Source organism: Amia ocellicauda, chromosome 7 (genome assembly GCF_036373705.1).
Source record: "Amia ocellicauda isolate fAmiCal2 chromosome 7, fAmiCal2.hap1, whole genome shotgun sequence".
NCBI lineage: Eukaryota > Metazoa > Chordata > Actinopteri > Amiiformes > Amiidae > Amia > Amia ocellicauda.
Genome location: NC_089856.1, coordinates 30379189 through 30395211, shown reverse-complemented (window position 1 = coordinate 30395211; position 16023 = coordinate 30379189). Strand labels below are relative to the sequence as shown.

Sequence of the window (16023 nt, the reverse complement as noted above, 5' to 3'; positions counted from 1 at the left end):
TGGAGAGTTTGGAATCTGATTGATTGATTGCTTCTGTGGACAGGTGTCTTTTATACAGGTAACGAGCTGAGATTAGGAGCACTCCCTTTAAGAGAGTGCTCCTAATCTCAACTCGTTACCGTATAAAAGACACCTGGGAGCCAGAAATCTTGCTGATTGATGGGGGATCAAATACTTATTTCCCTCATTAACATGCAAATCATTTTATAACTTTTTTGAAATGCGTTTTTCTGAATTTTTTTGTTGTTATTCTGTCTCTCACTGTTAAAATACACCTACCATTAAAATTATAGACTGATCATTTCTTTGTCAGTGGGCAAACGTACAAAATCAGCAGGGGATCAAATACTTTTTTCCCCTCACTGTATGTCCTGAGTCTGACCTGGTCAATCAATTTTAACACACTTACTTCCTGTAGGATTCCACTCAGCTCTGTGCTGCGATACCTCTGCTTGCAATAAGTCCTGCTTCTATTTATATGGAATTGAGGTGTGGAAAATGAAGTACAGTGAACAGCAGATGGCACACAGCATTTTCAGAAACATAGTTAAGAAGATAACTGGTGATTCTGAATTATTTTTTTCTCACAATCAAGTTTTTAGTTCAAATCTAAGTGAAGGATTGCATTGACTAAAGCCCTCCTTATAGCATTCTGCCAGCAGGGAGCACTGATTACATTACTAAGGAGGGTTTCCATTCTGACATCTGGGATTTTAAACTCTTCCCAAAATCTGAGGTCAGTATTTGAACTCAAGTTGCACAATTGAATATACAGCAACGGATGTAGCATCTTTATAATACTGTCAATGGGGTATTCTGCCAAAAACATTTCACAATGAATCCCAGTGTTTCTGCCTCTTGGGTCTTGTTCATGGCCAAAAATGATAGGCAAGACACTACTTTTTAACAAACACAGAAATGGCAGATCCTACCTAGAGTGCCAGCTATGGGACCCGGTGACACCCGTCCGTCTGTCTGTAGATCATCATGGGCATCTGTTCGTCTGTTTCTCAGTGTGTGCTGGTGTAGATGGCTGTTCAGATCTGTCAAAGTGAGAAATAGAGAACAAATTTCATAGTCATGCAAATAAAAGAACCGAAGAACAAATTACAGATGAGAGGAATCCATCTAGCCTACTTTGCCCATCTACTCATTAGGACTTCAATGACCCCAAAACCCCAAACGGGAGCCATTTTGAATGTCCAAGTCTGACTTGCATGACAGCTGAGTTTGTTCCACACTTCCATCAAGCTGTTATTACGTCTTGTTTTCATCCCAAGTTCAATTTCACTTCATGTTTCTAGGAACGCCCTCTGGTCCTATTCTCATGCAGACCCAGCCAGGACATTTCATATTACACATGGCCATCCTCCAGAGAGCCAAACAACAGCAATGCTCTCTGTATCTTTAGTAGTGAAATGAGGATCCGCCACAATAAAGCACACTGCAAAAGTTTAAAGCTCATGACCCCAAGATCACAGCTAAGACAGTTGTGGTCGGTGGCCTGGGCCCTCTCTCTCCCTAGAGTATGAATGTGAAAGCAAGCTCAACCTCAGGTGTTTTATTGACTCCAGATCTGGCAAGCAGTCAGTGGATTTGGCCACTGGAGCATGGGAGCAATGGGCAGACTGAGCAGCCCTGGCAGTGTTAATGGTAATTGAGAGGTAATTAGAAATAAATGACTGCCCTGCAGCTCCCATCTACGGCACCTCGGAGAGCCAGCCCGCAGCATCGTTAATCTTCATCTTCTTACTGACCAATGGAGAGAAACATACTCTTTCCCTCTCCCTCTCCCTCCCTGTCTCTCCATGGAATGATCCCAATCCTTCTCACATAAAGGGAGTGAGAACTAAAGGAGAAAAATAATTGATGCCAAAAAGGTTTCCTCATCAGAAAAGGAGAGAGAGAGTGAAAAAGAGAGAGAGAAGATGGAATTATTTTTCTGTGTCAGGTTTTTTCCTTCTTCTAGGAGACTACATCCCACCCCCCTATTCTTTCATAGCTGTTCTGGAAGCCATGTAAAATACATGGCCCAGAACAGAGAGCAGAACAATCACAGCAGCTTTGCGGAAATTTGAAAATCCTGTGAAACTGTGTAGTGGAAATGTGTCTCTGAAGGTCTTGTCACATACGATCAAAAGCAGCACCCTCTAAAGTAAAATGAAGGGACAGCAATAAATTGGACCCACACATTCCAGTAAAACCTGTCATTTCCCATTGATCTGGGACAAATGGTATGCCAAAGCATGGCACAAAAAATCAAATAAAACTGAATCCCTTTTGATATTCACATTTTCAACATTTTTCACATTTTTCATTTGCTATAAAGATGATGACCATCTCCTTTGTAGGCGTACCCAGTTAATTGGAAGGTGTGTGATTTAACACAGCGCTAGGAAGGAATCAATACAAAATTAACCATTGACAAAACACTCACAGTCAAACACACACACACACACACACACACACTTGTACAGTGAATCCTGTGGGCTGGGTATGGAACATTTATTAAAAGACGGACCACAAGTAAAGAGTGCTTGTGAATCACATCCTGACTAGTGATGAAAAACAATAACCAGCCTAAAGCTTCCTTTACACTAGGCCGATGTTGTATATTTAAATGTACAGTGCTACCTATCATTACACTCCCTGCTTTAGATCAGCATATATACCGTCTTTGATATTGGAGTATTAACTCGTAAAGCTCATGACAAAAGTGCGGAATGCCAGAATGCCAGCGTCTTCAGATTTTCCCTTTGTGAAAGCAGTGGGACAGGCCCTGCCAGTCTGGTTGAGCCAGATCTTTAGTCTTCCAAGGCCTGAGCTACCTTACTGCCTTTGACTTGCAGAGGGGAGACGTTGAGAAGGTGAGAGAGTGGGAGGGAGAAGGAGAAAGATTCTTGTATTCTGTGGTGTTGTGTAGAGAGAGAGAGAGAGAGAGAGAGAGAGAGAGAGAGAGAGAGAGAGAGAGGTATGGAGGGAGACAGAGAAAGTGTGAGGGCGTGGCTGCAATAATTACAAGCCACTGCAGATGATTTTTTTCAGTTGTCACTGCTGTGTCAGAACAAGCTCCTCATTCTTTGAGGTGTTTTCCTTCTGATTGTATCATACAGGGAATGCTGGTCTGCACTACTGATAAAAAGGGAAGGGAGGAAGAGAACAGGAAGAGAGAGAGAATGAAAAAGAGAGCGAGAGAGTGAGAGAGAGAGAGAACAAGATGTGTGTGAATACCCAGGCTAAAGGGAGAGCTGACACTTCAAGGCCTGTCTTGCAAACACAACTAATTTGTAAGAACAGGTAATTTGTGTCTCTTGTGACTGGCAGCTGAGGGGGAGGAGAGGAGCCCTTTGGAGTGATATTATTATCTCTCTCTCTCTGCATACTGAATGTAGTGAGCCCTGACTTGTCAAGGAACATCCCTGTGTAGTCCCGGGGGAAACTGTATGAGTGTCTGTGTGTATGTATTTGTGTGTGTGTGTGGGAATTATTGTGTAGCTTGGCAGTGAAGTACTAACACTCTGGACTGCAGCAGGGTGTGCCAGAACCCAGAGCCTGATTGGAAAAAGCTAATAAACAGCACATCATTGAGACCTTAACTCAGGGGTAGTGAGGTAATGGATTTTGTACAACTTGTCAATCCTGACCTTCTCCCCTCAATGTACTACATGCATTTGCCAACACAGTCCCTCACTCAGGTGCATGTCAATGAGGAATCACCTGGGGGACAGGCTGGTGAATCGGGATCAGAAACCAGTTAAATATTAACACTCAACAGAAGCAACAATCCTGTACTGAAGCACAACTCGATCTTAGGTGGAGGGCGACAGCTGTTTCTAAGCCCATATAATGTGCACCAGCCCCACTATAGAAAGGGATTGGAAATAGAATTTGAAGTGGTGACGGAGACGGGCTTTGAGTTCCAGAGGTCGTGCCCATTCCTCCCCAGCTGCCCTGACTAGGCACTGAGATGACGCATCACAAAGGCTTGAAAGTGCGCCTTTATTCAGACACGGTTCTTGTTACCAAAAAAAAAAAAAATTGTCTGTGATAGCAGCAGACATTTTATGAATGAGTGTGAAGACACTGAGGACCTTGTTATCTTGTGATGACCAGCCTCCCTCCTTAGCCAAAACAGTCCCAAGCCCAGACTTGTCTATGGATTCCTCACCTTGGAAAGGCTGTCTGTTTCTCAGATTTATTTTTCCCAGTTCTGCAAATCTGTTATCAGATAAACACTCAATAGATGCATCTATCCAAGGCAGCGTAAAGAGACCAGTGTGATGAAACATGCTGCTGCGAGGTGACTTACTGTAGAAGCTTGCTCTGATATTAAATCCAAAGGGCCGAGCAGAAGGAAGTAAAATAAATGGCTCAGGGTTACACATAATAAAGAAGAGACCCTCCTGGTTACTTTAACTGCTGGACCACCATTTCCCCATTTTCCCAGCACAGTGTGTTTCCAAGCCAATTTAATCTTACAGAATAGTTAGCATGGCCACAGGAAAACCTTAAAAGATTATTTTTTTTATCCTTGGTGTAACATTTGGTAAAATTCCAAAGTATGGATTACTTGAAAAAAAAATACTGCAGTGTCTTAGATATTGCTGTTCATACCTTTGTCTCTTTGCTACATTTGCATCTTAACATTTTTTAATTACTGTCTAGAAACGCTTTACTCCAGAGCAAAACGCTATGAGTGCCCTTCTTTCAGTGCTTCTGTGTGGCTGTCGGTGCCAGTTGCACGGGCAGCTCTCAGCATGCCTGCTCTTGTGCAGCTGAGAACCCAGCCCCACATATCAGGATGTTTTTCAGACGGCAAATTTCACTGCCAGCTGATGCTCATTTGTCTCAGTTTTGTTTTCATTTCTGGGATGATCTTTGTTCTTTCAATCTGTACTGATAATATGCATATTAGTGGTTTGATCCAAGGGTTTAAAAAAAAATGAAAGACAGCAAAAGCAAAAGAATGTCATAACCAGCCGTCATGCTTCTCTTTAGCACGTCATTTGAGAATGTGGAGGTAAACATTCTTTCAATCGGCCCCCATTGCTAGACATTTACTAAAGACAGAAAATGAGACGTGGTCTGTCAGATAAATGCGGCACAGAGGTGTGTGGTGGGAGAAATGGCTCTTCAAAAACACAGCCTCCTGGACTGAAGCCAAATTCAATTAACTCTCGACAGACGTGCAATGCTTTAAGATCTTAGGAACGGAGTAGCAGTGTGGGTTTGTGACTGAAGCTGTGGGACAGGGAGAGAGAAAAAGAGAGACAGAGAGATAGAAACACAGATGGAGGCACCATGGACTGGTAGTTAGAGCTCAGGGACTGGGAGTAAAACAGGGAGACAGTTTCAATTGGTGGTTAAAGTTGAGGAAGTGGGAGAAAGAGAGGGAGGCCGTGTGGGATAGGAGTTAGTGCAGAGGAATGGGGGGGAGGATAAAGATGTGGAAGAATGGATTGAGATGTTGAATTGTGTGAGAGGAAATCATTGGGGATTAATTGGGAGTGTTGGAAATGTCTGTGAGCTGATTTAGGTAATGCTAGGCACTTGGGCTCATCTATTTCGGTGACTTGGGTATGCAGCTCTAGTAGTGAAGGGGATTGAAGGCCTGTTGGAGAGCTGATGTGGAGAAGGGGGTGGAGGGAAGTGTGGCAAGGCTTCACTGGCAGATTGTGTGGTGGGAAGGTACTAGGATTAGACTGAAACACACCTGCAGTGAGCTCGCTTTGATCTGGAGAGAAAGCTGGGCTCTTGCAGACTGCTGCCAGAGCTCCTCGATCTAAGTCCTTAAGCAAACCAGAATTTCAATGGGATAGACAGTGAGAAGGAAAAAACATACTCCTGCGAATCCTTGAAGGACACTCTCTCTCTCTGTCTGCCTCAGTGTATTAAATGTGTTTCATTCACGGTAAAAGCAGGTTGCAAAACTGAAGGATGTGGCAGTCTGAATGAGTGAGTATAACAAACGTATGCTTTTCTGAGAATCGGTTGTGGTTCTGAGTTGTGAAGCTGTTATAGGAGTAAACAGGGCTGCTGTACCACTGGTTCCTGGGAGTCTAGGCCAAGGCAGGGAGCTAACCAGCATAACTTATAGTGGTGCTGATGGGCTTCATGTTCTTTGTAGAAAGTCAGAACCAGGTTCTTGTATGTTTGTGTCAATGACTGTGGCCCCTAGTATGAGCACTACAATTCTGCCACCACCCTAACCCAACCATTCATCAGAGCCATTTATCAAGACTATGCTTGTCCTCAGCACCCTGACAGGGCTCCCATGTGCTGGACTAATTTCTCCAATTTTCTCCAATTTCCTGGAAAACAATCTAATTACAGGATGGGTGAACTTCCACTGGTTCTCTGGATGTATGACTTGAGGACAGGCAGCTCCAGCTGGTGTACCCAGCAACAACAAAAGGACAGATCGAAATTGATTGTAATAAATGAGACATCTCTTTTTATCTCACTGGGAAATTACTCTAATAAACCACAGCAGGGGATTGGGGGAGGTAGAGGGGGTGGGGGCATATTCCATTAGATGGGGTGAACCATACAAAGAGATGTTTCCCATTAATTAAAATATATTCCGGAATATGTGCTGCTTTTGGAGCTGCCAAAGCCTTGCCACAAAACCGTAAAAACGTAATTCTAAACTTAAGATTAGATTTCTGGCCCTCTTAACCCAAGTCCTTACTCTTGCCCACTTCCTTACCTTAATATTTGAGCTTAACCATAGTCTTGGGCTTAACCTTTCAACCTGAACCCAACCATTGTCTTGACCATAACTCCTTAAACTTAGTGCTAACCCTATGTCTACAGCTGACTGACTACAGGAAGACAGCTTCTTATGATGCAGGGCTGCTTTCACACCAAGAAAAGAGCTTTTGCCAGATACAACAGCTTTCACATACTCACAATCTCACACACACACAAAACACACATATTCATTCACTCAAAACAAACTAAAGTATATCCACTCTGCTAAACAAAGATTTTGACAACCTCCTGAAGGAGGAAATTTGTCAAAATGTCAAAGTGTCAAGCCTAGTTTGTCTCAGTATAACTGGAGTACGCATATATGTTCTATTGTTTATATACATGCACTCATAGACACATATTTACATATATGCATAAATATACATATATATAGTGGCTCTCAAAAGTATTCACCCCCTTGGACTTTGCATGACATGAAATCAGAATGGATTTAATCAGGAGCTTTTGCCACTGATCAACACAGAACATGTCCATAATGTCAAAGTGAAAAATATAATCTGCAAATTGTTCTAAATTAATTACAAATATAAAACACTAAATAACTGAAAGCATAAATAATCACACCCTTTAGTCAATATTTGGTAGAGGCACCTTTGTGAGTATATTATAGCCATGCATCTATGTGGATACGTCACTCCCAGCTTTGCACATCTGGACACAGCAATTTTTGCCAATTTTTTTTTGCAGAATTGCTCAAGCTCCATCAAGTTGGATGGAGACCATTGATGAATCATTTTCAACTCTTTTCAAATATTCTCAATGGGATTGAGGTCCGGGCTTTGACAGGGCCACTCCAGGACATTGACCTTTTTATCTTTAAGGCACTTCAGTGTGGCTTTGGCTGTATTTTAGGACTTTTCCAATTAAATGTGGAAAAGTCCAAGGGGTGTGAATACTTTTGAGAACCACTGTATATAGAGAAAGATAGATACATACATACCTTGTAGCTTTATGTATGTAGTTATTAATTAACAAAGTTAATTAAGTGTATATTGTGTTTTATTCTTATTATTGTAAGCAAAAGGAAAGGAAATGTGCCAAAAGACCAGTGTGTGCCAAACATTCATAAGAGGAGCTGACATTGAAGGACTGTTTCTAATTCCGCCAGAGTACTGGTCAATCAGGTGTGGTGAAGTGCTAGGAGGGGCATACAATGACCACTTTAGAGCCACTGCAGTCGCAGAAATCCTGAGGGGGGGTGCCAAACAGCCATTGGAAATACCTGACTTGGACGGCTCGCTTCGTGTTTGTGGGCGGGAAAGTAGGAGTTGTAGGAGTTGTGTTTTGGGGGAGTCTGTGGAGGCTGAGAAGGTGAGGAGAAGCAGAGACACGTTTAATGTGATGCTCAATAAGGAGCTAGGGTTCTATTATGAGTTTTTTCTATTTGTTTTGAGCACAGAGCACTGTAAAAGAAGTACACTTCCTTGCCCCATATCCCTGGCTGTGAGAGACTCGTCTATTCATCGAGCCCAGTGCCGTGGACATCCCCCCAACAGTGCCACACAGGCTTAAATGAAGGAAACCAATAACTGATTAGAACAAGGGTTACCTCTTACTGGCCTGTATTAGCATAATCTTTGTTGTGTGACAAGTGTCTACCATCAGAGTTAAACTCAAAGTGACAACACAACAGAAGATTTCCCTTTTTCACCTCAACCATTAAATGAAAACCGTCACTTTTTCCACAAGTCTAACTATCCATGTCGACTGTGTCCTTCCGAGCTCTACAAAGGGAAGGGCAATTGCCGGATCAGGGATTGACTGACCTTTTATTGACCGACTGACAGACTAACTCATCCTCATGGACACAATCCCCCCCCGCCCCCCCGGCCTGTAGGCTCACAGATATGGCCACATCTGGAACCGATTTCCTCTACGCGATGCAGATCTCCTGCTGCGAGCACCAATTTGCCAGGGGCGCCGGGGGTTTATTATTACTGCCGTGTGTCCAGTGAGCCGGGCACTGGCGGATTTGGGCTCAGCCTTACCTCACCTGGGGCCCATTACTGCCACAGGCCTCTGCTTCACAGAAGCTGTTTATAACTCTGACGGACAACAACACAGGGGAGGGTCCAAGGGGAAGGCTCTCTCTCCTTCTCCATTCGATCTCTATTTCTCTCCCTCTCGGTTTCTCTTCCTCATTCCCCCTCCATTTTCTTTACCTTCTCCGACTCTGAGTCTCTCAGCAGTCTGTAACTATGATAAAATACACAGTATTTCAAAAACAATCTTCAAAAATTAAAAAAAAATCCATGACTAGAGTGGAGAGAGGCAGGACAGATACAAACTTAATGCCCTGCTGATAGAGATCTAAGTGAGGTTTTTGTAACTGCAAGAAGGGTAACGTCAGCCTGGAAGCAGTGACAGTATCCACAACACGGAAAGACAACAGCAAGCTGAGACACTGGGATCCACACTGAGCAGGGCGAGAATGAGGATCAGTTTGTTGTTTTCGCTGTGATAAAAATCATAAGAATGCGAATATGACAGGGGCTGGGTATTAGCGGAGAGATTAGGTGTCTACGCCTTCAGCACAGGCACCCTCCATCACTCCGTCATATGGCATATGCACAGTACCAGGGGGGATTCGGGAGCAGATTAGGGAGAGTAAGACCAGTTACAAAGGGGGCTGGGTGTACTGGGGATCAACTGGGATGTCCTCCCTCTCCCTGGCTAAAGCTTTCCAGATGTGGCAATGAGTTGTGAGCAAAGACTCCCAGAGCTGCTCCTCTGTGACCTTGCTCAGCTTGACACATCTGGATAAAGCAGGAAAACTGAAAGGGTTGGAACAGCAAGACAAGCCACACTACAACACTTCAAGCTTAATAGAGCTAGGCAGGGAAGTGACATTGCCTATGTTGGGAATACTTGTGTTTTGTAACTGATTACGCTGTACAATAAATAAACAATTAACTAAATAATTTTGTCTTGTTGTTCAGGGGCTGCGGCGCATCTATCAGAGCTGAGGCACTTTGCAGAGCGAGCTGTATACTGATAGGACAAAGCATGTGTAGCTTGCTTTGTTTTCCATCATTTAATAGTACATACATAAAGCCTAAACAAATGAAGTTACAAACAGACCATCTGGTTCCAAGCTGGCTGCTTCCTGATCCCATAATTTCATCAGCCATGTTCTGGTCGAAACCCATTCCCCCTGTCCACTCTCAGTGTATTCTCTGTCTTAACTGCGACCTCCTTGGACTTCTTATTCTTGCCTCTGATCTTGGCTTCTGTGCTGACTATGAAGAATTTAAAAATGTCAATCAAGTATGGCATTTTAAAGTCCATGAATAAGGTGCATTTGATTACATATTTAATTGCATTTATTCTCCAGCCCCGAACTCTATACCACTCTTCTTTTTTTAGAACAATACAATACAATTTGAACATCAAATGTTTTATGAAGGGAACACGATTCTCAGCCCTCCTGCTGTGTGCCACACATTTCAGAGCTTCCACTGGGATTCAAAACCAACACGTATGACATCTACTCCAATACAGTTTCTCTGGATACACATTGTTTGGATTCTTGAACCTCAAATAGACCCTGAGTAGAGGCTGGGTGAAGGCAAATGCTATTTAGTCAAAGGATGCAACATCAGCGCGCTCAAAAGCTACAGCGATTTCTGCTTACTCTCTCATGTTCTGAACTCTATGAATATGCAACACCTCCTGACAAGTTCTGGGGACAGTTGTCAACAGACTCATTAGTGGACGGTTTCCTGTGACTTGTGTACCAGCTCATGCGTAAAGATATATCTGATCTTGGTTCACTTGCAAATTCATGCCATGATAAAAAAAAAAAGAAAAATCATCCTGGACTCCGTTCTTGATTTATTTATTAATTGATGTATTAAATATTAAGCAAGGTTTTACAATGCAGCTCAGAACCTCACTATAAACCACAAGGAAATGCTATTCATTGCATGCATAAATTGCAAATAGATTGGTGGGTTGGTGTCTCTGTCTCTCTGTCTGCAGCTGACATACCTCTCTGTGATTAATAAGGAGCCCCCATTGTAATGTGCTCTCTGAGTGAATTTCCTGCACTCTGACAAGAAACGATGCTTTCTCTCGTACGAGCCCAGCACAATAAAAAACAAATGAATTGCAACATGTCACCTGAAATTATTACACCATCAAACACATTATTGAAGTGCTATTAAAATGACACACAATTATTTACCACTGCTTTGAGAGGGATGAGAAAGAGCCCCTACTTCTCAGCAGCTCTTCCCAGCTGCTTCCTCTCCCAGTATCGGTGTTTTTCTCTAATCGAGCTGAAGATAAAAACAGGGGTTTGATGGATATCCTAGGAGCTCTATTACAAGAGTAATAAAAGCTCAAGAAACCAGAATTATCATAAATAATTACATGACTGAGGTCACTGCACAGCGACTAGACACAAACACACACACGGTGAATGACTGCAGCTCAATTAAGACTCGAGAGGAAACGATTACACAGACAGAAAAATATAATAGTGACTCTGAAATCATGCATTGGACCTGTGATCTGCAAACCTGCTCATAGGCCAAGTGAATCTTGTGATAGAGTTCTGCAGACCACATGATAAACACTACAATTTCACACATTTATCTTTCTATTTTCTACTGGGTTAAGGTTTTGCTCCTATACTTGCCAAATGACATTAACATAAATTAAGCATAAAATAAATTAATGAATATGCCAAAGTAGAAACTTTATAGTTGGTGCTACTAAAAGGCCAATCCAAAAACTAACCTTAATCTGTAGCCTTAATAACATCAACAAGATTGTCAGACAGGAGTAGGACTTGTGTATTTTATATTTAAAATACAAAAGGGCAAAACAGAAGAGATGCCGGAAACCGGATAAATCTCAATTCCTTTTCAACTGACATTTAGATTACTCCTCTAAAGAATTCTTTTGTTGGGTTGCGACAAACAGTTTCCTGGTTATTAATCTCTAATTTCAGAATCCTGAAGGGTTGGTAACCATTGTAAACACACATATTAAATGAAAATAAAAATGGTGTGATGCCAAACCTAAATGTTCTGCTGTAATTGTGCCAAGGGATATTATTTTGCTGCATTGCTCATATGCACCCAGTCTGTTTTCATGTCCATACACTACTACAACTGCCCCACCCCCACTGCCTGCAGAAATCTCTCTGGCCCTGGCCTCATGCAGTCCCGGGGCACAACTAAACCGTTATACTTTTATAGAACATTTTATTTATTTATTTCTGTCTTCTTCTTCGTCATCTTTTTCATTTTGTTTTTCTCATTCTTTTCCCTCCTGCTTTATGCTCTCTGCAATTTATCATTATTATGAAAGTGACAGGTCAATTACCCTCAGAGGAGAAGGTGAACTAAAAAAAAAAAAAAAAACACTTACCCCCAACCCACCCAAAAAATAGAAAAACTTTGCTAGACTAATTCATCAGTCTCGCTGCAGCAGCGCTGGAGTGTGTCTGTGACTGTGGTCTGGGCATTAAGGTGTTTGTGTGCGTGTGTAGCATAGATGTACACAGAATGTGTAGATGTACTTGTATATACGTTTATATGCCTGCCTGCAGCAATGTCTTGGAAATGTTTGGTCTGTACTGTTCAGTGGGTAGCATATAGTTTAATATAATACCTTGTTATTTATAGTAATCTATTCATAGTTATTAGATATCTAGTGATAGTTATAACACATGTATAACATATTTGATAACTATCTATGACAGATCCCATTACAAAAGAAGGACATTACTGAGAATGTGGGGCTCTGGCATGGACCACTCCTCCCCACATATGGATGCCAGCCTGCCACCTCCCCCTGGCTTCTTGGAAGAGTGGGTGGTACGGTCACACCAGCATCACGCTTTTTCATCTCAGGATTCCCAAAGGTCACAATAACCCCTGTTACAGACACACACACTGCCCTGTGTACTCACCTCCCCCTATCAATACTGGAGCCACTGCACCACAGCAAAATGCCCATAACATCAGAGTAAATTGTCAAGGTGCAGTGAACATGTAGAAATGTACTGGGTAACAAAACCTCTTGTGAGAAACTCTGAATGCATGGCTCATACCCCCGGACAGAGAGGTAAGCTTCAGCGATAAGGACAGCGCTGAAAAGCACAGAGGCTACAGAGAGATAAGGGAATAAATATCAAAACAGGCAGGGAGCAACACCGTTAACAAGAAAAATAAAAAAGCCACTAAATAATTACAAGTGAAGCTGCAAAAATATATATTTGAAACTGGCTCTGCTTATCAGAAAAGGATGTCTGTGACTTTTTTACACCAGAGTATCAGGTCCGGGAAATGGACGATCTGCATCTAGACCTGCACAATGCACTGTATTCCCTGGCTGTTTCAGCAATCTCTGTCACTGAGAGAGGTTTACCCTGGACTACAGCACACGGCACTTACTTAGCCCATGGCCACTGGCGTAAATGTATTTGCTATTTTCACTTAAAGATCAGCAGATATCACATAGTTTATATATCCAATGGCTAAATTGACACTGAAACTTTCACAGCCATCCACGTCATTGTATGAAACTAGGTGAATATTATTTGATAACACATTGATTGGCCATTAAAGGGAGCCTGAAGGTTCTTGTGATGCCATAGAAAGAACAAACAGCATGGCTTTAGGCTGGTCCTCGTAACACCCAGCCCCAAACCACAGCTGTCAGCTCCACTTCACTGACATGGGCCAGTAAGTAGCTGCTGCTGGTGCAACACAATACACAATCCAGCCTGAACAGGAGCTTGTTACTGTGAGAACACCTGGTTATTACACATCCTACTGAGCACAGCTTGGGAATTGAAGTCCCCCTCCATGCTTCCTGAAGACACAGGTTCTGAGACACTGCTCATGTAAACAAGAGTGGTCAGCTACACTGAGGTGAATTTCAGGCAATGTTAGGGTTGCTTGTCAAAACACAGACAATTTTGTGATTAATTTCTATCACGTAACTATCATTCCCTTCAGTCAGCTGAATTCTGCTCTTCATTGCCTTGCCAGGTTGGAGCACACCACCCTTAAACCGAGGTACGGCACACAATCCAGCCTGGCACTCTAACCACTGAGCTACTAAATACACTGTTGCCCAGCACTTGTCTCCTTGTTCTCTGTCTCTGCTCTGTCTCTCTCCGTCTGCTGCTCTGTCTGTGATTCTAACATATACTGTCAGTGACCTGCAGGGCTGGACTCATTAGGTTCTCAAGTTAAGAAAATATTGACCTTTACAGACCAGCACAGTGGAATCATCAGCCCTGAAAGGAATCTTAATGGTGTTTATACAGTGAGGCTAAATTGTTTCAAATATCGGGAAGGTTGCACACCGGTCTCCATGACTGGGAATTCAGCGGGGGCTGCTTCTACAGTAAACAGTGGAGCGGCAGGCCAGAGGGTGATTATTAACCAGCACTGGCGTTGCCAACTCTAACAGCCCATTACTGCCTAACCTGCTTCCTGCTCACCCTGTCACCTGGCTGGGCCACATTGCTAAGAAACACTTTTCACACAGTGCACCTACATTGTCTTCCAGGAAAATGCAGCAGCAGTTATCAAGGGAGATGTGATTACACACAATTGAAGGACTGCTTTCCCACAACCTGTTGCAATGCCTGCCAGTTTGTAGGGGGTTAATACTCCTACGCCTCCTCTGATTTCCACTTCCTGGCAGCTCAGCTCCTCAGACCAACTGTTGCCCACACCGGATTAATTTAACAGTAACTAGTACTCAGAGTGCCCTTGTCAAAAAGGGTACAACAGAAATGTACCCTGTTTATATTTCATATGTAAAGAGTACTTTTATTAGTGTTGGGATACTCATTACATTGAGTGCAAAATGTTGTGAATTTCTGAGGTAACGTACCCATTACAACGGTGTATCACTTGGCAAGAGATGAGATGTACATCCTCTTGCATACTGCACTTCATAGGAAGATGTCGGTGATAGGGAAGAATCCAGGAAAGGATGAAGAGAAGCCATCACAGGTGAAGACATGACAGCCATATCAAGAATCTTGAGAATGTGAGGAATCCACACATGACTACACAAAAGTTTCGTGTTTCACAACAGAGCACGTCTAACTGTGTCCTGCCATGTGATAAGATCTCAACATCCTGGAGGGTGGGGTGGACCCCCAGCTGAGCTGCATAGTGATCCCATTTGAAGTGATGGTGGTGGTGGAGGTCAGGGTAGTGGAGCTATTAACACAAGACCAAAGCCAACATGTGGAGCTTAATAGCAAACAGCCCAGATTTGGTTTACCTGTATACAGGATGGGTGGGTTGCATATGTAAACCTGCGGCATCTCTGGACATCAATGCGACTCCTTTGTGTTAAAGCACTACATTATACAATGATGACTCAAACGGCAGGGTCAGACATGCTTCACGCCTCAGTGCTGCCCTACCTTGGCAGTGTGTGGGAATTTCTCTCTCCATGTCTCCGCAACTCCCCTGCCTTATCTGTTTATTACAAGATGTAGTTATAATCTTGAAATATCTAATTTGGAAAAGTCATTCATGCATGGTATGGTAAGGTGAGTGCGTGCGTGTGCATGTTTGTGCATTTCAGCCACTGTTTGTGTGATTGTGTCTGTGTGTGTGGACAGGAGATGAATGCTCTCCCACAGAGAGCAGTGAGCTCTCACCTTTCTCCCTCTCCTGTCAGACCTGGTGTGTAGGCTGGAGGACGGAAACCTGAACCCCGGCCCCGGGGCAGAGGCACAGTAGCAGCAAGCGGCACACAAAGGAGAACGAGCCTGCGTGTCTGAGACATAAAGGGCCGGAGTCATGTTCCCAGCAAGAGAAGGTGTACTTACTAATCACTGCCAGCCGCTCACACCCTACCTTGCCCTGGCCGAGCCTTCGCCTCACGCTGCCGAGAACTACATTAGGAATTCAAGACACTTTCGGTGAACTTTAAATCCCTTCACCTGTGTTTTGACAGCACCTGTTTCTCTGCTCCCATTCCTCGCACACTATTGAACTTGTTATTCTGTCTGCATAACATTTTAGCTCCTGAATTCACAGGAAGGGCAGTGTAAAAAGCTATAGCTGCCCCTCCCGCTGCCAGTCCTATTCGCAACAGTGTTGTTCACAGGCTCCTGGGCTCGTTATATACTCTTAGAGTTTACTTCCATAAGATGGAATGGCTGTGGAATGATCTAATATCACTAGGCAGCTATTCACCTTAATAACAAGGTATCGCTCACTGTCCAAACAGCTTGAGGAATGGAACGGTTTTATTGCG

The 16023-nt window shown here is 43.2% G+C and overlaps 1 long non-coding RNA gene across 1 annotated transcript in view; it reads right to left on the bottom strand.

Annotated features, from left to right (window-relative positions):
- The window catches only part of LOC136753199 (uncharacterized), a 35577-nt gene extending 34537 nt beyond the window's left edge, over window positions 1-1040 (bottom strand). The window contains exon 1 of the long non-coding RNA XR_010817404.1: window positions 933-1040. This is a non-coding gene — a long non-coding RNA (uncharacterized LOC136753199). The remainder of the gene's footprint in view (window positions 1-932) is intronic.
- Between the last annotated feature and the right edge of the window lie 14983 nt (window positions 1041-16023).